Raw genomic sequence first — 24317 nt, 5'->3', positions numbered from 1 at the left:
TCGTGTTTCTGGAAGGCAGAGAGAACGTTTAAGCATCGTGAATTTACATCATGACTATACAAGAACGTCACATGCCTTTATTCTTCAAAATCAAATCCAATCTGTTTGTTCCAAGGTCCCCCCACCCCCCAACCCTGAGAGTTGGTGAGCACCTCTCCCTAAGGATAGTCTAATCCTGTTCGGTGATTCTTAGTTGTTCAGCTTCTCATGGTGTCAGTTTCCCCATCTGGCCAATGAGATTACAGTGTAACTTGCAAGGCATTGGAAGATCCTTTACACGTTTAATGCAGATCTGAGCACATAATGAATGTTAAGATCAAGCTAAGCAAGGGATACAATGTGCTTTGCTCAGTGTCTGGCAAGTAGGAAGGGCTCAATTAATGTCAGCTATCACTACCTTTGTTACCAGCATTATCATCACCATCCTCACACGGCGTACTGCGTGAACGTCGCAATGACTAATGCCTGTTGGTTAGTGAGAGCAATCAATCTGAAAAACACCAGGAAGGTGGGGGGAGCTTAATTCAAAGATCGTACTTTGCCTGAAGTTTTATGCATATTCAATTCTTCTCTAAAAACCATTTTGTAAGAGTTGATTCCCATGGTTTTGCACTTAATGATATCTAAATACATTAAAAATATGCCTCATGGAGCTCTCTGAGTGATATAGGATTTTGATCAACCTCACTTGTGCTGGAAATGAATTGATTCAGTTTAAATATTTTGTCTAAAAGTTATTTGGCCTGGAAAATACCAATCTAATTCCCTTACAAGTAAGAAAATTATAAAGAGGGAGATCTAATCAGTGAGTAGAATATATCCTGAGAAAATGTGTATCAGCATACCTTAACGTAAGTAGAATAAATCTTGGAACTTTAATATCCCCCTTTCTTGGACCTAAATAGGCCCCTTTGGAAAACTATTTTATTGTTTCTCATTAAATTAAAATTGTGCTGAGGTGCCACTATCTACCGTTTCCTATTATTATTAATGTAAAAAAAAATCTCTGCATATTCAGCATTTCCCCAGTTAAAGCCAACAGAAAATCTTCTCCACACTTAAGCTTAACTCGGCTCATTTTTAAACAAAGTTCTTTTTTTGTTGTTGTTGTTTTGTTTACAGCTGCATTTAAAGATAGCAATCCTTTCTAGTGACAATTAAGTGAATTTAATGTATAGGTTTCCTCCTGTTCCATTAAGGGAGCAGCTTTTGCAGAAGCCTGGGAGGTGTTTCAGAGGAAGGCAGTGTCTCATTAACCTTAGGACAATGCAGTCATCTCTGGGAAACCGGATGTAGGAAGCATCATTTTTCAAAACACGCTAGGCAATAGTACATTAGAGAAAATACTCTTAAACTTTTGATCCAGCAGTGAGGTGGAAGGGGTTTCAGTCACTTTGGGCAGATACGACAGAAAATCACCGACTGGGAGGGCCTATAACCCCAGAAATTTATTCGTCACAGTTCTGGAGGCTGGAAGGCCAAGATCAAGGTGCTGGCAGATTTGGTTCTGGTGAGAGCCCGCTTCCCAATTTGCAGATGGCCATCTTCTCATTGTATCCTCACAAGGCAGGGGGCAGAGACAACCAGCTCTCGGCCTTTTCTCCTAAGGTCATCAATCCTATTCCTGGGGACACCATGCTCCCGACTTAATTTCCTCCCAAAGGCCCTACCTCCAAACACCATCACACCGGGGGGGGAGGGGGCAGATTTCAATGTAGGAATGTTGAGGGGACACATTCCGCCTATAACAGAAGCCTTCATGTAGGTTGATACTGAATTTCTAGAATATTCTTGCCGTTCGCAATATTTCTCAAAAAGGCCACACTGCAGCATCTTATCTGTTCATGAAATGGATGCTGGGCAACAACAGAGGCCACCCGGGTGACCCACGAGGCACAGCAGGCCCAGAGAGGGGTGATGTTTGGGCCTAGGACCATGTTTTGTACAACAGCGGTCACTGGAGCCCTGTTTAGACCAAGCAGCCCCCTCTAATCCCCTTTTGTATTACTAGTAGCTTCTGGTCCCCCGGACAGAGTTTTCAACCCCTGTGTAAAAAGCAATGAGCATGTAAGATGGTTCCAGATGCTACGGATAGATCATAGCTTCCAAGGTACCAAAGGCACAAAACATGGGGAGATCCTTTATGCCACTCAGGGTAAGTGTCACAGCCCATAAAGGCTGTCAAACCCTTATGTGGCACCTTTGTCCCCCAGCCCTTACCACATTATCTAGTGCTTTCTGCTTGGCTCACTCCACACCAGCCTCATGGGCCCCCTTGCCCCTGGAGTCGGTGACACTCCCTCACCTCTTTCTGTTTTTTTTTTTTCTTAAAGGCCACCTCGTCCGGATCATTTTCTCTGGCTCTCCTTTTTAAAATGTATGGGAACTCTCTGCCTTCCAGCACTCACTGATCCCGTTCCCAGCTTTGTTTTTCTACCAAAGTCTTTGCCACTGTCTGAAGTGCCGAATATGCTACTTGTTTCTTCATTCATTGTCTGTCTCTTCCAAGATAGACCATAAGCTTCGTGAGGGCAGTACCTTTGTCCTCCTCACCTCCGTCTCCCCGGCACTGACCGTGGCACAGGCATCCGATACACAAACTGAAGAATGAATGCGTGAGCATGATACAGGCCGAAAGAGGCCCAGGATGCTATGGGAACTGCAAGTGCTTCAGTGAGGCTGCATCATGGCGTTTGAGGTTGGGTGAGGGAGAGGTGGGGGGAGGGGTGGACACGCGTATGAACTTGGACGGGGCTACAAGGGGGAGCCGTGGAAAGACGAGTGCCCAGAAGGCAGCAGAGGAGCAAGATTACCAGGAATGTTTTGCACTCTGCTGTTTTGCAAACCAAAATAGTGTATGTCGTTATTAATTTCTATGCATCTGAGAACAGGACCTTTTAAAAAAAAAAAATGCTAATGTGTCTGTTGAGATGGCATTTTCCCAAGATCCTAAGCACGCGGTTTACCTGGTCTTTTCCCCAAGATACTGGCTTTGTTTCAAGCAACTTCATGCCTCAGAGAGTTGATCAGAAAAGGAGGTGGGTGAATGAGGTAGATCCAGCTTGCACAATAGGGTCACCCAGACTGGATTCAAATCCCAGCTCTGGTCCTTGCTAGCGGCGTGACCTGAGGAAAATTAGTGAACCTCTCTGAACCTTTATTCTCCTCTGCAAAATAGGATTAAATATACCTACTATTCCAAGGCATTGTGAGCATTGAATTAAAAAAATAAACACGTGGGGCGCCTGGGTGGCTCAGTCGGTTAAGCGTCTGACTTCAGCTCAGGTCATGATCTCACACTCCGTGAGTTCGAGCCCCGCGTCGGGCTCGGTGCCAACAGCTCGGAGCCTGGAGCCTGCTTCCGATTCTGTGTCTCCCTCTCTCTCTGCCCCTCCCCTGCTCATGCTCTGTCTCTCTCACTCTCAAAAGTGAATAAATGTTAAAAATAAATAAATAAATAAATAAACATGTCATATGCCTCCTGTCATAGTAGGTACTAAATACATGGCAGTCATATTTATGACTTTATGTACTTTATTAATGATTTATTTATTTATTTATTAATGATTTATTAATGATTATGCAAATTAGTGCATTTTATTTTTAAGAATGCTAAAGGTTGACCTAATTTTTGCAAGGAAACTATAACTGAAAATGTAGTATTGTGGCTTTTCCTGTCTTTTTTTCCTCTTTGCTTCCTAAGCATGCTGCTGAATAAAACATAAAATATGTAATATATGATATATGCAATAATATACAAGCACTTGCGTTTTGCTTATTAGCATCTCCTAGGGCTGTATTTTATTGCGTTAGAGGTCAGTATGGCCATGGGTGATTTAGCAGATATGGACCATTTCTGTTTCTGCCTCTGTGTCCTTCCCTAATACGGGTGTAAGTTGCCACTTTGGGGGAAGTGATCCCTGAGTTGTAGATCAATGCCATAAATGTCTCCCTCTTTTGAGGAGTCAGGTAGACGCTGCTTGGAGACCACAGAAGAGCACCTCATCATTTTTTGAATCCTATGAGTACTATGGATTACACTTTATTTAATATATACAGCATGTAAATAAGTTTCAGAGGCATAAAAGCTTCAAAACTAAACGAAAAGGAAAATTTAATAACCGGCCGATTTTTAGATTGTGCACTAAATAATCTGCTTTTCATCCTAAGAAAGGGGAGGAGGAAGGCAGAGTTTAATAGACATATATAACAAATTAAAATCCAGTATCTAGGGGGTGTAAATCACATTCCGTGAACCAAACAATGTGGTTTTCATCAGATCTCCTCCAGCCGCTCCGCCTGGGAACCCAAGCATAATTCAGCCAACTGTAAAGCAGGAAGCCACCCCCGACAAAGGGCAGAAGACAGCCCAGAGCCCACGGCTCGTTGCCAAATTCTGCCCAGCCCAGCTCTGTGTATACTACCATGTCTGTCACACGAGGTGTTCGGAACTCTCCTCCTAGGGCTAGGGTTAAAAGAAGAGAATGTAAAAATAAATGAGACCTTTGTGCAGCTGTGCCTATCTCGGGGTTGAAGAAAGGGAACTGGTTCCGGAATATACAGGAGCAGAGGTTCAGTGGGGCACGATTTCAAGTGCTGGGGGACGTCTGGCCACGTCTGGAGACACTTGTGGTTGCCCCAGTGGGGCAGGTGCTCTTGGCTTCCTTCGGAGGCCAGGGGTGCTGCTAAATAAACTTCCCACAATACATGCAACAGCCTGCCTGCCCCAGTAAGGAGCTAACCCAGTCAACAGAGCGAGACTGAGGAATCCTGTGGAGAGGTCGCGACTCCAACTGTTGGTAAGTTTGAGATTTTATTCACAGGACTTGGTTGTCTAAAGTCCGCGGGGTTAGAAACAAGTTTTTCTGTTAGGACGCCCAAGGCTCCGCTATCAACGCGAAGGCTCATTTCCAGCACTGTCTTCCACGGGAGTGACGTGGACGCGTCCTGTCCTCCACGGGAGTGACGTGGACGCGTCCTGTCCTCATCTGCTCTGGGTTCTCTCTTCGCGTTTGGTGAGACGCCACTTTGGGTTGGCACAGGGCCCCGAGCAATTGGTTTTGATTTGGTCTGCGGAAGGGCGTCGGTGTGGGGAGATCCCTGGTCTTTCCCTCACGTGGATGGGAACTTGCATCCTTGCAAAGTGGGCCCATGAAATGGCAGTGATGAAACCCAGCGTGAGCCACCGCGGCCCCTTGTTCCCTACCAGTGTCTCCTCTGGAAGGCTGAGGAGCAGAGGCGGGGAAGCAGGGACGATTTTTCTCTGCCTCTGTCTGTGTTTCACCCGGGCCTGTGGTTAAACAGAAGACTTCAGTCTCCAGGCCTGTCAGTCCCCCTTACGTAGCATCAGATTTGTTGTAAAAAATTCATGCTGTGGGTTCTGAGGTAATGATCGTAGCTCCAGAAAAGTTTGTTAAAGATTGCATTAGAGAGATGCTTTTTAATGGACAGTCTCTGCTTGGGCGTATGTACTTCATAATGGTATATTTGGGAGAGAAGAAAAAAAAAAATAGGAGAGCCAGAGGATTTCCAGCAAATTTCACTAAACTCTTGCCGTCGTTGTCCAAATGTCCCTGAAAATTTTATGGGAGGAAGAGTTTTGTCCTTCTTATGCTTGACTGAATAATTTGTTAAATTATGTTTTAAATCAGCATTTCCTCAAATTGAAGAACTAATGTTAAAGCATATCATGGATTTATTATACATGCAATCTGCATAAAAGTTAAAAAAAAAAAGTCAGCACACTTCAGTGGTATCAGGGTGCCGCCTAGAAAGATCGTACAAAACCGGTGGCTAAGATGAATATTGTTGGTGTTCAGACCTTCTGTTACCCAATTATAAAAAAAGCATAGTGTAGCCACCCGATTGAGTGGGCTCATAATCAAATCATAACCATTTGGAATAAAATGGAAGCTTAATGTGGAACTGCTGATACAGCGATTTTCATTAAAGCTCTTTTGTATTTTGAAAGTAAAGTTCTAAATTTCAGCTTTCAGTGATTTCCAGACTGTTCTCTGGATGCAAGTGGTAGGTGTGGATGCTGGAGGCATTCAGGAACCCAGGGACTGCTGAGTGCTTTGGATGTCCAGACTTTCACCCCAGGCTTTGGCCAAAACAGCCGAGGGTCATCTGTTTTATTTATAGGACTTCTACAATTTTTTTGTGTGTAGAGACAGGAATCTATGGCTAAAAAAAAAATGAGAAAAGTATTGGAGTAGTTGTTATAGGTTTCCAGGTGAAAGAGCTATTTTTTAAATGTATATAAAAAATGCAAATGATTCACACTGAAGAGCAAAGAAAAGATTTTATTTATTTTTTTAATGTTTATTTTTGAGAGAGAGTGTGAGCGGGGGAAGGGCCGAGAGAGAGGGAGACACAGAATCCGAAGCAGGCTCCAGGCTTTGAGCCATCAGCACAGAGCCTGACGTGGGGCTTGAACTCATGAACCTGCGAGATCATGACCTGAACTGAAGTTGGACGCTTAACCTACTGAGCCACCCAGGCACCCCAAAAGAAAAGATTTTAAACTCCTAGATGAAAAAAAAAAGGCAATATGTACTGTAACTCCTCTTTTCCCTGGTGGTCTGTTGAATTTAATTAGCTTTAACTGGAACCTACACATAGTTTATAATCCCTTCCTCCCTTTTTTCCTCCCTCCCTCCCTCCCCCCTTCCTTCCTTCCTCCATTCCCTCTTCCTTCCTTCCTTCCTTCCTTCCTTCCTTCCTTCCTTCCTTCCCTCCTTTCTTCCTTCCTTCCTTCCTTCCTTCCTTCCTTCCTTCCTTCCTTCCTTCCTTCCCTCCCTCCCATACATATCTACCGGGTAGCAACTTTTATACAAATACAAAAACAAGATAATTTCAGGCAGTGATAAATGCCAGGGAGGAATTTAACAGAATGATCTGATAGTGCCTTGCCAGAAGTTGGCAGAACCTATTTTGGACAGTTACTTTATTTGGAACAAAAAAGTTGGTGCAAGTCCCTGAAAGTGTGCCCTGTGATGTGAGAGCCTCTTTTCCATTCCATCCCCAACCCAAGATACAATTTTGAAATAAAAAAGGGTCTTATATGTCGTTAGTTACATCATGTATTTTTTTTTTTAGTGTTTATTTTTGAGAGAGAGACCGAGAGAGACAGAACGTGAGTGGGGGAGGGGTAGAGAGAGAGGGAGACAGAATCTGAAGCAGACTCCAGGCTTTGAGCTGTCAGCACAGAGCTCGATGCGGGGCTTGAACTCACGGAATGCGAGATCATGACCTGAGCTGAAGTCGGACACTCAACCGACTGAGCCACCCAGGTGCCCGCGTCATGTATTGTTATACTTTCTTACATGGCAGGCATGGCATTGGGTGACATCTGGCCTAAAGTCTAAGCATCACACCCGAGTAGAAGGTACTAAGTAGTTACATTCGTAAAGATTAACTTTCATTTGGGTTAAAGTTGAATGCATGTGCTAACAGAGGGCTCCCAGAGAAAATGAATGTGGTTTGTTGTGGACTGTATCTTTTCAAGGGCAGTACATCACCTGCAGGATGAAGGATGAGAAGGAGCCAACTCTTCCGAGATATGTAAAGACATAGATAGTCCTCACCGTAAAGGCTGGTGAGGAAGAGCTCACTATGTTAGAAGGACAATACGGACATTCATGACAGCTCTGGGATCTCAGAATCAGATGAGGCTGACGGCCTTCCCCGACGGGATCACATCTAGTCTACCCTGTACTGAGCTTCTCTGAAGGGTCCTTGTGGTGTTCTGGGTGGTCCCTCAGTAGATGTTGATGGCCTTCATGCATCATTGATATGAAAGCATGAGGCATAAGAGACCCCCCACCCCCACCCCCCGCCCGCCTTCCATCTCTGTAGCAAAGAGCTACATGGAATCCAATGGCTGATTCACATCCGCTGTTTCTGGTGATGGTAGGTTGACGAATTCCATGGCAAGTCTAGTTCAACATTTACAAGGCATTTTAGCCACAGTTTAAGATCATTGCCATAATATTTCTTAAGTTGAAATGTAAAGCTGACCCCAAATTAACCATCGGTAATGCCATTGAATATATCTTTCCAAAATGTTTTGGGTTTTTTTGTATGTAATAGGTAACTATATAATTCATATGTTAAAAAAGCTTTAATTGTGTATGCAGGTGTGTATATAAATCTTTTTGGAAGACTATGTTCCTTATCACTATTATAGATCTACGTGATACTTTTTAATGCTAATAATTCATCCTTTGGAAATAACCACGATTTATTAACAGGGCATGGGAATCCTGACTTTGTTGTCTGTTCGTTGTCTGCCCTTAAGCAATTTATTTACTTAGGTTAGGAGAAGAAGAACATTCTAGGCAGAAGAAATGTATGTGTGGAGTATGAAGGTGGGAAAGAACTTGGCCCACTGAAAGGACAGAACAAAGGCCAGTGTGTTGGGACTTAGTGGGTGAGGATGTAGACTGTAGATGGTGAGACAGATGCACCAGGGCGTGGCCATGCGGGGCCTTGTGCTCCATGGAAAAACCAAGAAGGTTAAATTTTTTTTTTTAATGTTTATTTAATTTTGAGAGAGAGAGAGAGAGTGAGGCAGAGAGAGAGGGAGACACAGAATCTGAAGTAGGCTCCAGGCTCTGTCTGAGCTGTGAGCACAGAGCCCGACACGGGGCTCAAACTCAACAAACCGCGAGATCATGACCTGAGCCGAGGTTGGAGGCTTAACCGACCGAGCCACCCAGGGGCCCCAGAAACCAAGAAGCTTTAAACTCATGGAGTGATATGACAAAATTTGAGTGTTCAAAATTTATATGAAGAATGGCCTAGAAGAGGGCAGGAGTGGAAGGATATATGTGTGTGTGTGTGAGACAAACACACACACACACACACACACACACACACACACACACACACATATGTTTTTTTTATTCTTGGTTGAGTATTTCTCATTTATTTGTTCTTTAGGGAAAACCTCTCTAGAACCAAGACTTCCATGCGAATGCTACAAATATTTGCTTTTTTACTTTAATACATGTGAAGTACCCACATTTTGCAAATATTTGCTTTTTGTCGTAATACTTGAGAACACTCTGCTGAGTCCTGGGTGACTGGTTGAAAGAGGTCACCAAAACTTAAAGACACGTGGACACCCGCTGAAGTGACTTCTCTAAAGAGAGAAATGAACGGGTTCTGTAAAACGTAGTTGGGGGGCAGTTGGTTAAGTGTCCGACTTTGGCTCAGTTCTCACAGTTCACAGTTCATCTCACAGTTCATGAGTTCGAGCCCCTCATTGGGCTCCATGCTGACAGCTCAGCGCCTGGAGCCTGCTTCGGATTCTGTGTCTCCCCCTCTCTCTCTCTGCCCCTCCCCTGCTCACACTCTGTCTCTCTCTGTCTCTCAAAAATGAATACATGTTTAAAAAAATTAAATAAAAAATAAAAGGCAGTTGGAACACCCAGACCGTATTAGCATAATATTGCTACCACATTTTTTTTTTAAAAACCTTTTTATTTAGAAAAAGTTTGACTTAATATATCACAAAAATAGCACACGGATTTCCCAGAAGGCACCTTTGTTTTACTCAGATTCTCCAAATGCTGACACCTTACATAAACAACGGTACAATAATCTAAACAAAAATTAAAATTGACTCAGTACTAACCTACAGATCTTATTTGAAATTCCAAACTGCCTTACTGAGGCCCCTTTTCTGGTTCGAGATATAATCCAAGATCCTGCATTGCATTTAGCGCGTTCTATCCTCTAGACTCGTTGGATCCGGGTTACTTTTTCCGACTGTCTTTCGTATTCGAAGAGTACCAGATGGTTATTTTGTAGAATGCCCCGCAACTTGGGTTTGTCTGCAGATTTGTCTTGGGTAGACCAGTGTGGTGCAGCATTGGGGAGGATTCCACCGGAATGGTGCTCTGTCTTTCCCAGTGCATCACTTCAGGAGGTACACAATGTCAACACGTGTTACCCTTAGCGATATTAACTGTGATCACTCAGTTAAAGCGGTGTCTTCCAGGTTTAACCACCAAAATGTTACTATTTTTCCTTTAAATTTTTTTTTAAGTTTATTTATTTGGAGAGAGAGAGAGAGAGAGAGAGAGAGACAGCATGTGAGTGGGATAGAGACAGAGAGAGAGAGAGAGAGAGGGGAGACCGAGAATCCCAAGCAGCCTCTGTGCTCTCAGCGGGGCTCAAACTCACCAACAGTGAGATTGTGACCTGAGCCAAAACCAAGAGTCAGACACTTAACTGACTGAGCCACCCAGGTGTCCCTCTATTTTTCCTTTACAAACATCCCATAAGGAGGGACTCTGAAACTGTATAAATATTCCGTATTAGTTTCCAATTCCTGCCTTAACAAATTACCACAAATTTGGTGACTTCAGACGACCAGGAATTATACAATACTGTACGTTAGAACAGATGCTGAAATGGGTTGCACAGGGCTAAAATGAAGGTGTTGGTAGGACAGTGTTTCTTTCTGGAAGCTCTACAATTCAAATTACCCCTTGCTAAGTAACACAACATATTCACAGGTTCCAGAGATTAGGACATAGATATCTTTGGGACCATTATTTTGCTTACTACAATTCCATTCTTCATGAAAATTTCAGCCCCTGCATCTATTTTTTTTTTAATCATTACAGACTCATGTGGTTTTCTATTTTATTCAACAGATTTTACTGTTATATATATACTTTACTGAATAATACAAATATTATTTTGACGCTCAAAGTATTTGAGATCCGGCACCTGGGAATCATTTAAGGATGACTCCTGGGTCCTTTTGACCTGTTGGTGTGTTGGTACCATCGGATGTTCCAGGATCCTCTATTACTTTGCTTGCACAGCTCCGGAATCAGCCATTTCTCCAAGGGTTCCTGGTTTCTTTTATCAGAGAACGGCATTTAGAAACCAAGATTCGGTGCCCAGTGTGCTCATTGCTACTGAGTCATGTCTGCCTCTTGGTCCTCTCAATGGTCAGAGTTAGGAATGTAGGCAGAGTCCTCTTTTCCTCATAGCCTTCAAACATTGTAAATAGATTTACTTCTTTTCTTTTTTTTTAATTGTTATTTCATCCATTTAGCTCTGAATTTTATCAGGAGTCAGGAGATTTGTTCCTAGACAGTAAAATCACTTAGGTATATGTTACTGATCTGTAAGGTGAAAGTTGCTTATAATAAAACTTAACTTGCTTCTAGTGACACCTGAGGATTCCTCAACTCTCCCATCGATTTCAGACCTTTATCAACCCTCAATAAGTCCAGCATAGCCAGTTTTACCTCTGGCAATGAAAACAATTGCTGTTTCATTATTTGAACCACGGATACGCGTCCTTATTCAATGAAATGGAGGGTCGCTCATACCAAGAGGAAAATAGAGACCCTTCCCCTACAATATACAGCAGGTTCATATCTTTTACCTCACACTTCTGGGCATATGCTCATTTGGTATCCTATTGGTGGAATATTCCATACTGACACTGCCTTTTGTTCTGAGCACCTACAGATGAACTTAAGAAAATTAAAAGCATATGAGAAACTTTTTCAGTATGTATGTGAGTTCACAGACACGGTTCTTTTCTGTATAGTAGACACTGAGGAAATACATGGTTGATGAGTAAACTAAAGTTTGAGTGTTTTGTGTCCTTTGAAAACTTAGAGCCTTGTCTGTTCTTCCTTTAATGACAAATTTTACTGCTCTCCTTGTATTACTCCTTTTCATTTTATTTGAGCTCTGTTTCTTTCTTTTTCTAAATAAAAATGTATCGATACTGGGGCCTGAAGAGAGTGAATAATTCACACATGTTTAAATTTGGTATACTCTTTCAAAGGGGATATCGTGGACTTGGGGGTTGCACGGGAACTTTTCGAAGGAGTGAACTTGAACTGTCACTAAAACACCAAAGCCCCCAGAGGACTCTTTGGGAAGACATGATTCCAAGTTCTATTTAAGGGCACGAAGCTTATTATTTACTGCCAAACCTACAACTTGTTTCCTTCCAGAACTGTCGCTTTCATTGATGCAATGGAGGGTCTTTCTGCAGGCGACTTTCTTACTTGCCCAATTCTGGAAATACTGACTCAGTGAATACTTCCTCCAGGTTTCTGATACCAGGAGATCACAGACCTCAGGAAAGCTCTACATTCTACACGCGGTGCAGCCTGGGCATGATTTCTCTTTTAAAGGAACATTACAATTCTAAGCAGAGTGTCCTGTTATGTTGACTAGACTTTATTTTCTCCACTTTTCGCCTAGTTCACGTGACAATTTTCCGTTCTGCTACGACAGGAAGACAAGCAGGTGGCAACCTAGAAATTGGAAAAACAAGCAAGATGGCTTCTGGGCAGAAGCTGAAGAAGAGTAGGGGAGCTTCTCAACTGTTGTCTTAATCAGTTCTGCTTTGCTACTGATTAGAGGTTCAGAACTCCTTTAGAAGGACCGCCTCATCACTGAACATCTTTCTGCCAACACAGTGTGGAAAAGCAAATTGAGATGTTTCACCCATGAAATGCTACTCTTCCTATTTTAGTTTGTCTGATTTTGCTCCTACCCTCATCCCTATCTTATTGTTTGCTAACTGGAACCAAACAAAACACAGGGTGTTAAAGTCCTAGCTTCTCTCTCTCTCTCTCTCTCTCTGTACTTTACCAGCGTGAACTACTCTCAGAAGACAGTGTAGTGATTGCCAGCATAGGTTTGTTCTCAGACAGACTTAGGACCACTTCACGATCTGTCCATTATTATGTCTAAATATTCAGAGGAGCTACTTAGCTGTTAAATTTATTTATTTATTTATTTTACATTTCATTTATCGTTTTTAATTTATTATTTAATTTACATCCAAGTTAGTTAGCATACGGTGCAACAATGATTTCACGAGTAGATTCCTTAATGCCCCTTCCCCATTTAGCCCATCCCCCCCCCCCACAACCCCTCCAGCAACCCTGTTGTTCTCCATATTTATGAATCTCTTCTGTTTTGTCCCCCTCCCTGTTTTTATATTATTTCTGCTTTCCTTCCCTTATGTTCGTCTGTTTTGTATCTTAAATTCCTCATATGAGTGAAGTCTTATAATATTTGTCTTTCTCTGACTGACTAATTTCGCTTAGCAGAATACCCTCTAGTTCCATCCACATAGTTGCAAATGGCGAGATTTCATTCTTTTTGATTGCCGAGTAATACTCCATCATATATATATACATATATATGTGTATATATATATACACCAAATCATATATATATGTGTATATATATATATATATACACCAAATCTTCTTTATCCATTCATCCATCGATGGACATTTGGGCTCTTTCCATACTTTGGCTATTGTTGATAGCGCTGCTATAAACATGGGGGTGCATGTGCCCCTTTGAAACAGCACACCTGTATCCCTTGGGTAAATGCCTGGTAGTGCAATTCCTGAATCATAGGGTAGTTCTATTTTTAATTTTTTGAGGAACCTCCATATTGTTTTCCAGAGTGGCTGCACCAGTTTGCATTCCCACCAGCAGCGCAAAAGAGATCCTCTTTCTCCGCATCCTCACCAACATCTGTTGTTGCCCGAGTTGTGAATGTGAGCCATTCTGACAGGTGGGAGGTGGTATCTCATTGTGGTTTTGATTTGTCTTTCCCCGATGATGAGGGATGTGGAGCAGTTTTTCACGTGTTGGTTGGCCATCTGGATGTCTTCTTTGGAGAGATGTCTATTCATGTCTTTTGCCCATTTCTTCACTGGATTGTTTGTTTTTTGGGTGTTGAGTTTGAGAAGTTCTTTATAGATTTTGGGTACTCACCCTTTATCTGATATGTCATTTGCAAGTATCTTCTCCCATTCTGTCGGTCGCCTTTTAGTTTTGCCGATTGTTTCCTTCGCTGTGCAGAAGCTTTTTATTTTGATGAGGTCCCAATAGTTCATTTTTGCTTTTGTTTCCCTTGCCTCCAGAGATATGTTGAGTAAGAAGTTGCTGTGACTGAGGTCAAAGAGGTTTTTGCCTGCTTTCTCCTCGAGGATTTTGATGGCTTCCTGTCGTATGTTTAGATCTTTCAACCATTTTGAGTTTATTTTTGTGTATGGTGTAAGAATGTGGTCCAGGTTCATTTTTCTGCATGTCGCTGTCCAGTTTTCCCAGCACCATTTGCTGAAGAGACTGTCTTTATTCCATTGGATATTCTTTCTTGCTTTGTCAAAGATTAGTTGGCCATATGTTTGTAGGTCTGTTTCTGGGGTCTCTGTTCTGTTCCATTGATCTGAGTGTCTGTTTTTGTGCCAGATACTTAGCTGTTTAAACTCCATTTTCCGTATCTATACAATAGGTGTAATAAAACAGTGAAGTCACAGCTTACCCAGGGTTCAGATTTTAAATTAACTCAGAAGCTCTAAATTGGCTATAGTTAATGTTATTATTTGAGAACTCTCCTATCACCTATTAAATAGAGTACTGTTGGTTTTATGTATACAATTATACAGTATAGGTTAGGTGTTTGTAAATGTATAGCAATGCATAAAAGAAAGTACACTATAAAAGAGACAGCACACATGCAAAACATAATTTTATAGTATGTCAGATATGCTATTAGATTGCTATTTGTGTTTTTTGCTTTTTTCTCCCTATTAACGTGGTTGAATTCACATATGATGCAACTCCAGTTTATCGCAAGGAGTGGTGAGGAATAAAAGAAATCATGTGTGATTGGCAAATTGCTAATCCCATGTGAATGATACAGGAGGTGATGGTAAAGATGATGAAGAAGAAGATGATGATAAAGATGATGATAAATGATGATGATTTGAAGATTTGAACCATATTCAGTTTCCTTAGGCTAATGCTTATTATCGTAGGGTTTCCCACACTGATAAAAAGGGGGAAAATCTCAAGCGTAAGACAATATTCTTTCCATCAGTCAACAAAATTGATGTAAGTGTACAGAATCTAATACTTAATGTACAGAAAATTGCAGCTCCGACTTTAATTTCACTCTGTTCAATGGCTCATAAGCCCAATGTACTCTCACCCGAACCGTGTGACTTAGGTAGGGTTACACCTTCCACGTGTAGACGAAAGTACTTTGGTCTCTGTTGACGCGAAAGATCACGTAGAACAACGTTATTCTGTGGTTACAAGACATCAAACCGCAGTGAACTTTAGTTCCCTAAATGACTCTTTAAATATTTAATATCATGTTGAAGAATGTACAAATGTAAGAGCAGAGAGCAGGTTAGAAGCTGGGAGGGAAGAACACCACAGATGAAGGACGAACAATGGGCTCTTTGTAGAATGTTCACTGGGTCTCCTTTTGCTGAGAAAGCAAATCACGTGGCTGATTATTTGGGCCATATCTGCAGATAACAAACATTATTCTGCAATAATAAAAATATGCATTGTTATAGTCAGAGGAGATTTTTTTAAAAAAGGGTTAATCTGGCCTTTTGAAATTCCCTGTTTAAATATTAACTTTTTATTATGGAAATTATCAAACACGTATTAAGTAAGGAGAAAAGTAGAATGATCCCCTTTTGTACCCCATCAATCAGCTCCAACCGTTACTGACATTTTACCACCTTTATTCCATCTTTGCCTCAGTAATCCCCAGCCCCATCTGCCTTTTTTACCTGGTGTATTTTTAAAAACTTTTAACGTGGTTTTTATTTATCTTGGGAGAGGGAGAGAGAGAGAGTGAGAGAGACAGGATCCGAAGCAGGCTCCGGGCTCTGAGCTGTCAGTACAGAGCCCCACGTGGGGCTCAAACTCCCGAACCATGAGGTCGTGACCTGAGCCAAAGTTGGAGGCTTAACCGACTGAGCTACCCATACGCCCCTTCCTGGTGTATTTTAAAGCAAATCCCAGGCGTTGTATATTTTCATTGTAAGTTATTCAATATATGTATGTACCTTTATAGAGTAAAATTGTAAAAAAAATGTAACCACAAATTAGTAATAACTTTTAATACCACAAAACTCAGTTGTAAGTCCCTTTTAAATAGTAGGGACATTTAAATTTTTTTAAATGTTTATTTTTGAGAGAAAGAGACAGAGCGCCAGTGGGGGAGGGGCAGAGAGAGAGGGAGACACAGAATCCGAAGCAGGTTCCGGGCTCCGAGCTGTCAGCACAGAGCCCGACTCGGGGCTCGAACTCAAAAACCGCGAGATCATGGCCTGAGCCAAAGTAGGATGCTTAACTGACTGAGCCACCTAGGCGTCCCCCGATAGTATAGGCATTTAAAACTATCAGAAAACCTTGCCTTTGGTAATAAACCTGTTTTGATGAATTGTTACACTGGTAATTCATATTAAGTACCCAATTCCACCCCGATTTTGTATATGTGCTGCTGAAGGGAGCACATTTCCACCCTGATTTTGGCAACACATGCTCTGGAATTGTCATATTACACATGGTGTAGATCAGCCTTGGCAAGATGCTTCTGTAAAGGACCCAGATAATAAACATTTTCAGTTTTGCTGTCCATCTGGTTGATCTCTGTTATGGCTACTCAACTCTGCCATTGTAAGTAAAAGCAGCCATAGATAATATGTAAATTTATGGGCATGGCTGTGTTCCAATTAAATGTTATTTACAACAAAAGGATTTGGCCCTTGAGCCACAGTTTGCTGTCCCTGGCTATAGATTAAGCAATCCGATCCCTATCCAAAGAAGGGTCTGCGAAGCCTGCGGTGCCTTGACTTCATGGTTGGCGAGCAGGCCAGAGCCAGACCTGTTTCCAGCATTTGGAAGATCTTGAATAGGTCACTTTTTGATTCATGGTTTGTCATTTATTAGATGAAAATGGAAGCGCCCGTCTTTCTCGCTTAAGGAGGTTGCTGCTGGACTGAATGAGATCAAGAATGTGGGAATGTTTACTGAGCCCTCGGTGCTGCTCAAATAACAAGGTACGATTATCCATTTTATGTTGCAATTCTGGATGGTTCTCTGTCGGTGATTCTTAATTACACATTGTTTCCCCCCGCCCCGCCTTCCATTCTTCTTTGTAACGATGAAAAGCAAACTTGGATTCACCGAGCGCTTTTGCATATCTGCCAGGGAGAGTTGTAAGGGGGTCAAAGGGTTGACACGTGTCATCCTGGTTGATTAATCAGGTGCTATTATCTCAATTTTAATGGCAAAGCAATGGAAATGGACAAAGGTTCAATCGTGGCCCAGCACCCGCTGGGAGTGAGTGACAGAGTCAGGACTTGAACTGTCTGACTCCACAGCCTTTGATCTGCCCCTCTAGTGACATTTAGGGTATCTGTCCCCTTTCTCCTTTTGGCAACAACCTGACCCTTTCATAGGTTAGGTGGTGCTTCCTTACCTACCTGAGTTCCTTTCATCTTCCCATCGGAGACACTAAGTAACTCATTCAAGTCGCCAACCCGGATACCACCTATGCATCCTCAAAGATCTATTTCGTCGCCATTTCCCGAGAGGGACCCCTTATCCTGCAGACCGGGGCAGGTCTCTGCGTGAAGTGTGTTTTCTGTTATACCCTGTATTTGCTTTGCCATGCACCGCTCACTTCTGTAAACGAGAGGGGGCCTCATGGAAAAACCTGCATGAAAACAGAAATTATGTTGCTCGTGTTCCCCCCACTCTATCCCCACACCTGGCCCATCATTACTCAAAAAATATCGATTGAACACATGTTTTGTTTTCCCCTCTAAAAATGCCAGGGATAAAAGTTGTACATGTTTGAGTGAAGTCCGCATCCTAATGATAGGTATTGCCCCCGTGAGTTGAGTTGGTTGTGGGAACCTTCTCGCGGGAGGCTGTGAGGAATGGCAGTGTAGTGAGTCTATGCTGGGGGGTGTGGTCTCATAGATACCAAGCCTACCTGTGACCGCTATGTCGCTAATTAGATGGAGGGGCAGTGGTGGGAGTGAGAGGGTGCAAATACCATGTATCTCCTGCCTGGGGAGGGGAGAGGTTGTCCTCCTCCTATTTGGGAACGTGAGAAGGGTGTGGGGGTGTGGGCGGTGGGTGAAGGTCACCTTGGTATTGCTCGTGAAAGCACCGAGGGAAAACGACCTCAAAGGAAGGGAAACAGTTGTTGCCAACTGAACTATCATCAGAGGCCGAATGGGTAACGGGAGCGTGGGAAGGGCTGGGCTGGGCGTAAGAGAGGGAACGAAAAGTTCTCCGGTGACCTGGGTTTAGCAATTTCTGAACAGATAGTTGGACCAATTCCACTGTTCCTGGATACTTCTATTCACAGGTTTTCTTCTTCCCCTATTAATTTCTGATTTGGCTGCCAGGGCCATTCTGCCCCTATTATCTTTAATTAGGGTCTTTGCCATTTTTCATCAGCAGGGGCCGGGCAGGCGATGCCAAGGTGCCCGAGGGCTCTGTGTGGGCACCTAGGTTAATGTCGGGCCGTGCTGGAGTCATAAAGTGTGTAAGAGTCACTCATTGGACCGGACCCCCATTTATGTTTAATTATCTTAAACGTTGCAAGTTCAGCTCTTAGGTTTGCCAGGGTCTGTTGGGTAGACAGAATGTTGATGGAGTCGCCTTTGAGTCCCTCCAGGGGGCCAAAGGGTAGACCCGAATGAGGCTACAAAGACCAAAAGGTCTTACGGCAGGACTTAGGTGACAGAACCGGACAAAATTACCATCGGATCCAGCCCTTGCCGTTGAGAAAACATCCGGAGGCAGAACCTTAATTGAACCAACTGCTCAGGAGCCTGGGTATTTAGCGGACGTGAAACCGTCTGGGATGAACCCCTGGGATTGGTTTCTCCCTCGGGGTGTGTGGGGATGGGTCAGGGAAGGAACAGGTGAATATGGAAGCCCTCGGATGAATACGGCCTCGAATAATAAAATACGGCTGCAACGCACCGTTTCCTGTTTGTCTAAACACGTGTGCCCAGCAGTTAAAAACAATGAGGAGGAAGGAAGTCTTTCACCAGGAAGAGCGGACTAGGGGAGTGGAGGCCCTGGGCCTTCACGTGGTACTTCTCCTGATTACTGACACCCGCGTGCTCATAGCAGCCCGCAGAGCTACAGCCACCAACCCCGGTATTTGTCACTGTCACTTCCCAAGCGCTTGGCATTGTTCAGGAAATTGTATGTGTAAAGCGGACCTGCCTGCGTCCAACTTCGACAAGGGAACAGCCGTGCAGGGGTGCTTGAAACTGAAACGGGCTTATGTGTCCTATGATGTGCCCCAGCAAGAGCCATAAATAATTGTGACAAGTTTTTTTTCCCATCCCATGTGACAGTCCTTGACTCTGCCTCCTGTCTCCTCTCCCCTCTGCCTCATAGACTAGACCTGCCAGGCTGTGTGATGATAGATGTTACCGGGCAGCAAATGACAGCTGGATAGATTTTTTAGTTGGTGCTTTAGAGGGAATCAGATATGCTGTATAAAGCAATAAAAAAAGCACACTCACAAGGTGGATTAAAAATAGCTAGCACAGCAGTAACCCACTTTGTTGTTTATCAAAAGTTAAATCTTACATGGTAAGTCCTAGTGATGTGTTAATTTTTCAGGCTTCTGTCAGAGTGACGCTGACGACAGCCCCTAAAAAAAAAAAAAAAAAGAAAGCAAAGAAAGAGAAAAGAGCAGGGATAAAAGCAGTTGACCATTTCTGTATTTTATATATATATATATATACATATATATATATATATATATGTATATATATATATATTTGTCTAATGGGACGAAAATACCTTCTTTTCTTCTTTAAATGGTATCGAAGAAGAGAATTGGGCTCTGGGTGCCGTGCCATATTGCTGTGATATTTTTTTTTTCCATTCTTTTCGACCTTGAATTTAAAACATAAAATTGGAGATGTTGGAGGCCTGGAATTATTCTACCCTTGTTCAATTAAATCATTATTATTATTTTTTAAGCATTGCTCGTCCTCCTCCACACACTCTATTGATCTAGATTCTGTGTAACAAATGGTCTGGTTTCCCAACCACCTTGGAAGTGTCATGTAAGCGTCAACAAAACTACTTAGTGTATGTTTTATAAAGAATTACAGCCTCCTCCGGATTACTCAGGCTTTCATCTCGGGCAAGCCGGCTTGGCTACCTTGTGTCTCGATGGATGTGCGGAGGTGTTAGGACATGATTCAGTGACCCGCCCCGCTCCCCAGTTCACGTTCGTGACAGCCTGCCATGTGCTTAGTCACCGCATTTCTGTCTTCCCCTGCACTATACGGGGGGTGGCTGTGCTGTAATTTAAGAGTGCCCAGTATATCAGATCATGACTATTTTCCCCCTTGATTTTTCTGATGGATCACGTTAGCAGGGCTATAGCTCTCACCTGGCAGCATGTAGGCATGAGGAGGCTAGGAAGCACAAAATGTTTCTCAGAAAAATATGTCGTTCGGGCTCCGTACCAGGCAAAAGGGATAATTTGAGTTCTGCCTCTCTCATTCAAATTTGGGGATAGTTCAGCACCAGTACGGTCGCATTCCCGGCAATATCAGCGTATACGTGTGTTATTGGGTGGTGTTTATTATTTTGATTGTTGTAGCATTATCTCTATAGAACAATTTCCATAATAAAACGTACATTCTGTGGCTCTATCGCTCAACTGGTTCATTATTTTTCCAGCAGACATGAATTGATGGGATGTAAGAGTGGCACGAAAACATAATGAAATGGTCAACAGGGCAGGTTTGAGGATCCTGTTGCCAGAATTCAAATTCCATGTCATTTTCTTACTTCCTGGGCGGCCTTAGCGAGTTATTCCTGGGCGGCCGAATAACTCCCTGCGCCTTAGTATCTTTATCTGGAGAATGGGGGTGCTAACTACCCCATAAAATACAGTTGTTTCGAGGGCTGAATTGTCTTGGTACAATCCCTGACAGCACGTGTTGAATAAATATTATTTTAGTTATTACAATAATTATTAACTTAGTATAATCATGACTGGGGTGGTTTTACGCGGGTTACCTGCATCTCTCTGCTCCTCGTCTTTCTGATTTGATGACTGTGTGTTGGATGGGTGGATGGAAAGTTACTTTAGGAATGGAGCCCTCTCCGAGCTTAAAGAAACCATAACAATATACAATAATAACAATAACAAAATATAACAACAATAACAAAAATAACAATATTCTGTGTAAGTAGTTTTTGATAAACCATCCTAGTGTATGGGAGAATATTCTATAGATCACTGATAATGCTTTTTTTGGCAAATATCATCTGTTCCTTAATGGGAAAGAATCTTAAATGAGATGCTTTGTGTAGACATAGCTAGTGGAATACTGAATTTTTTAAACTTTTATTTATTTTTGAGAGAGAGAGAGAGAGAGAGAGAGAATGCGAATGCATGGGTGAGGGAGGGGAAAAGAGAGAGGGAGAAAGAGAGTCCCAAGCAGGCTCCACACACAGCATAGAGCCTGGTGTGGGGCTCAATCTCACAAGCATGACATCGTGACTGGAGCTGAAATCAAGAGCTGGCTGCTTAACCAACTGAGCCACCCAGGTGCCCCTACCTGAATTTGCTAGTCAGACTTGCTTTTCTACTCCTCCCTGCTCACCATCTAGCTACCTTACGTAATGGTACCAAAGACCTCTTTGAGTTGTAAGCATAAGACATAGGCAGGTTATAATCTGCTTCCAGAATCATTGAAAAAAAATTTCTGGACTGTGATTCATAGTGAGGGATACAATCATTGTGACCCAGCATGTGTGCACATACATAATATACGCACATTGTGTTGAAGTGAATGTTCCACAGAATGCTAGTTCTCCTTCCCACACGGGATACACTCTGGTATTTTCAATTCCTTTCTCTGTCATTAAAAAAAAATTTTTTTTATGTGTATTTTTTAGAGAGAGAGAGAGAGAATGAGCAGACTAGGGGCAGAGAGAGAGGGAGACGCAGAATCCGAAGCAGGGCTCCAGGCTCTGAGCTGTCAGCACAGAGCCTCATGCGGGGCTCGAACCCACGAACCCTGAGATCATGACCCAGGCCAAAGTCGGCCGCCCAACCGACTGAGCTACCCAGGTGCCCCCTTTCTCTGTCATTTTTAAAAAGTAGTGCTCTAGACCAGAAGTTGGCAAACTTTTTCCTGTAAAAGGCCGGATAGTAAGTATTTTTGGCTTTGAGGACTAACTCCCAACTACTCAACTCTGCCGCTGTAGAGTGAAGGGATCATAGACCACACAATCAGATGAGCATGACTGTGTCCCCCAGAAGACTTTGCTTATGGGCACTGAAATTTGAATTTCATGTGTTTTTCTTGTGTGCGTCACGAAATAGGATTCTTCTTTTGATTTTTTTCAACCATTGACAAATATAACAATGGTTCTTGAGTTGGGGGGGGGACGGGCAAGATGGGTAAAGTCAAATGGGAGGCATAGGCTTCCACTTACGGCAAGAACAAGTCAGGGGGAAGAGAGGTAGCTTATGGGGACCAGGGCCAATGGTGTCGTAACAGTGTCGTATGGGGACAGATGGCGGCTCCCCTTGTGATGCGTTGTACACCTGAAACTAATGTAACATCGCATGTCAACCATACTGCAATTGAAAAAAAAAAATTAATGTAAAAATCCATGGAAACGTGGATGGAAATTTAGATTCTATGTTTTCAGAGCATTATTTTTTTTTCTGAAATATTCAACATTGTCTACGAAAATTATAAAGCCAACGCAAAAAATTAGCGAGTATTAAAAATACTAAAATTAATGGGTATGAAACATTCTATTTAACTTTTTGAATCTACGTAAACCTCATTCTGTATGTCAATAAAGTTAAAACGACTGAAAAAATAGCCACCATCCTTAACTTGCAGGCTGTAGGGAACAGACAGTGGGCTGGATTTGGCCCCTGGGTCGGAGTTTGCTGATCCCTGTGGTAGTCGACTGAATGGACCTGATGGACCCTAGTTTATAGGACGCTCTTCCTGGGTGTCTTCCAACGTGACTTTGAAGAGATAGTTGGGCAGGGGTGTAAATAGTTGCTAATGGGAAGCCAGCATCGTTGTTCAAGTGGACTTGTGAGACCCCAGAGTGAAAGAAGATGTTTACCTTTAGCAGAAGTTCTGGGCCCCGGTGGCTTACCCCACACCCCACGACTGTGTAAAAGCGGTCCCATAAGGCTGCCACCTCCTGCTGTTTGACCACCGACACACTTCACAAAACGTCTCTGGGACTTGGGTTCGGAGTGATATCCTTGTGGGAGCCCTATTTCAAAGCAGGAATCTGGGGAGTCACCCTCCTTCACTGGTGGCAAGCGTTATGCGTAGGGATGCACAGCACTCATGAGTGAGAAAGTTCTTTGGCTGTGAGTGGTGTCTCAGTTAAGGAACCCATTTTGGAGGCTCCTCTGTGCACAGTACTGCATAAAGCACAGGGACAAAGTGACAAGCCTAATTCTGTATTCTTGGGGGGTTTACAGATGAATTTGAACTTGGTTAAAGGCAACAGGTCAACACGTACACACACACGCGCGCACGCACACATACACAGAAACATGGTCTCATTCAAACGGGAGCCTCAAGTGTTGCTAATATCACAATAGGGGTGGCAACGAGAATACCTACAAACATTTTACCATTTTGTAGTTTTCCTGTTGTTTTTACATAGGTCATTTTGTTTGATTCTTCTTTTTTTTTAATTTTTTTTTTAACTTTTTATTTTTATTTTTGAGACAGAGAGAGACAGAGCACGAATGGGGGAGGGTCAGAGAGAGGGAGACACAGAATCTGAAACAGGCTCCAGGCTCTGAGCTGCCAGCACAGAGCCCGACGCGGGGCTGGAACTCACGGACCGCGAGATCATGACCTGAGCCGAAGTCGGCCGCTTAACCGACTGAGCCACCCAGGCGCCCCTCATTTTGTTTGATTCTAACAACAGCTTTGTGAGATGGAGGGACCGGAGGTCGTGAATCCATCTTAAAGCAGGAAAATGGAGTAACTCCTCTGAGGTCCCACCTTCAGTGAGGTGCCAGGCTGAGAGGATGCAGGTCTTAAGAATTCTTATGGTTTCCACTAACAGTAGTGGAAATACTTTGAAAAGGAGGAAAGTGCCAAGTGGGTTCTAGAAAGTCTCATGGCCATAGATTCTCAAGAGAATCTGGAGATTCTCCAGGTGTACTGCAGGTGTATTTGTGTGTGTGTGTGTGTGTGTGTGTGTATGTGTGTGTGTGTGTGCGCACACATGCACACCCTTACACAGGTAATGTTGATTTTGGAAAAGAGCACAGGAGTGGAAATATAAGTTCTGTGTAGGAGACAGCAAAGCCCTTTAAAAGGACCACCGATGGTTGCTGAATTAAAACCAACCAAGGAACCAACCCACCAAACCAATCAAATAACCCTTTAAGCCCCGTCGCCCCAAAAAGGCAATTCCAAGTGAGAACC

Source organism: Panthera leo, chromosome A3 (genome assembly GCF_018350215.1).
Source record: "Panthera leo isolate Ple1 chromosome A3, P.leo_Ple1_pat1.1, whole genome shotgun sequence".
In the NCBI taxonomy this organism is placed as follows: Eukaryota; Metazoa; Chordata; class Mammalia; order Carnivora; family Felidae; genus Panthera; species Panthera leo.
This window is presented reverse-complemented; position numbering follows the sequence as displayed.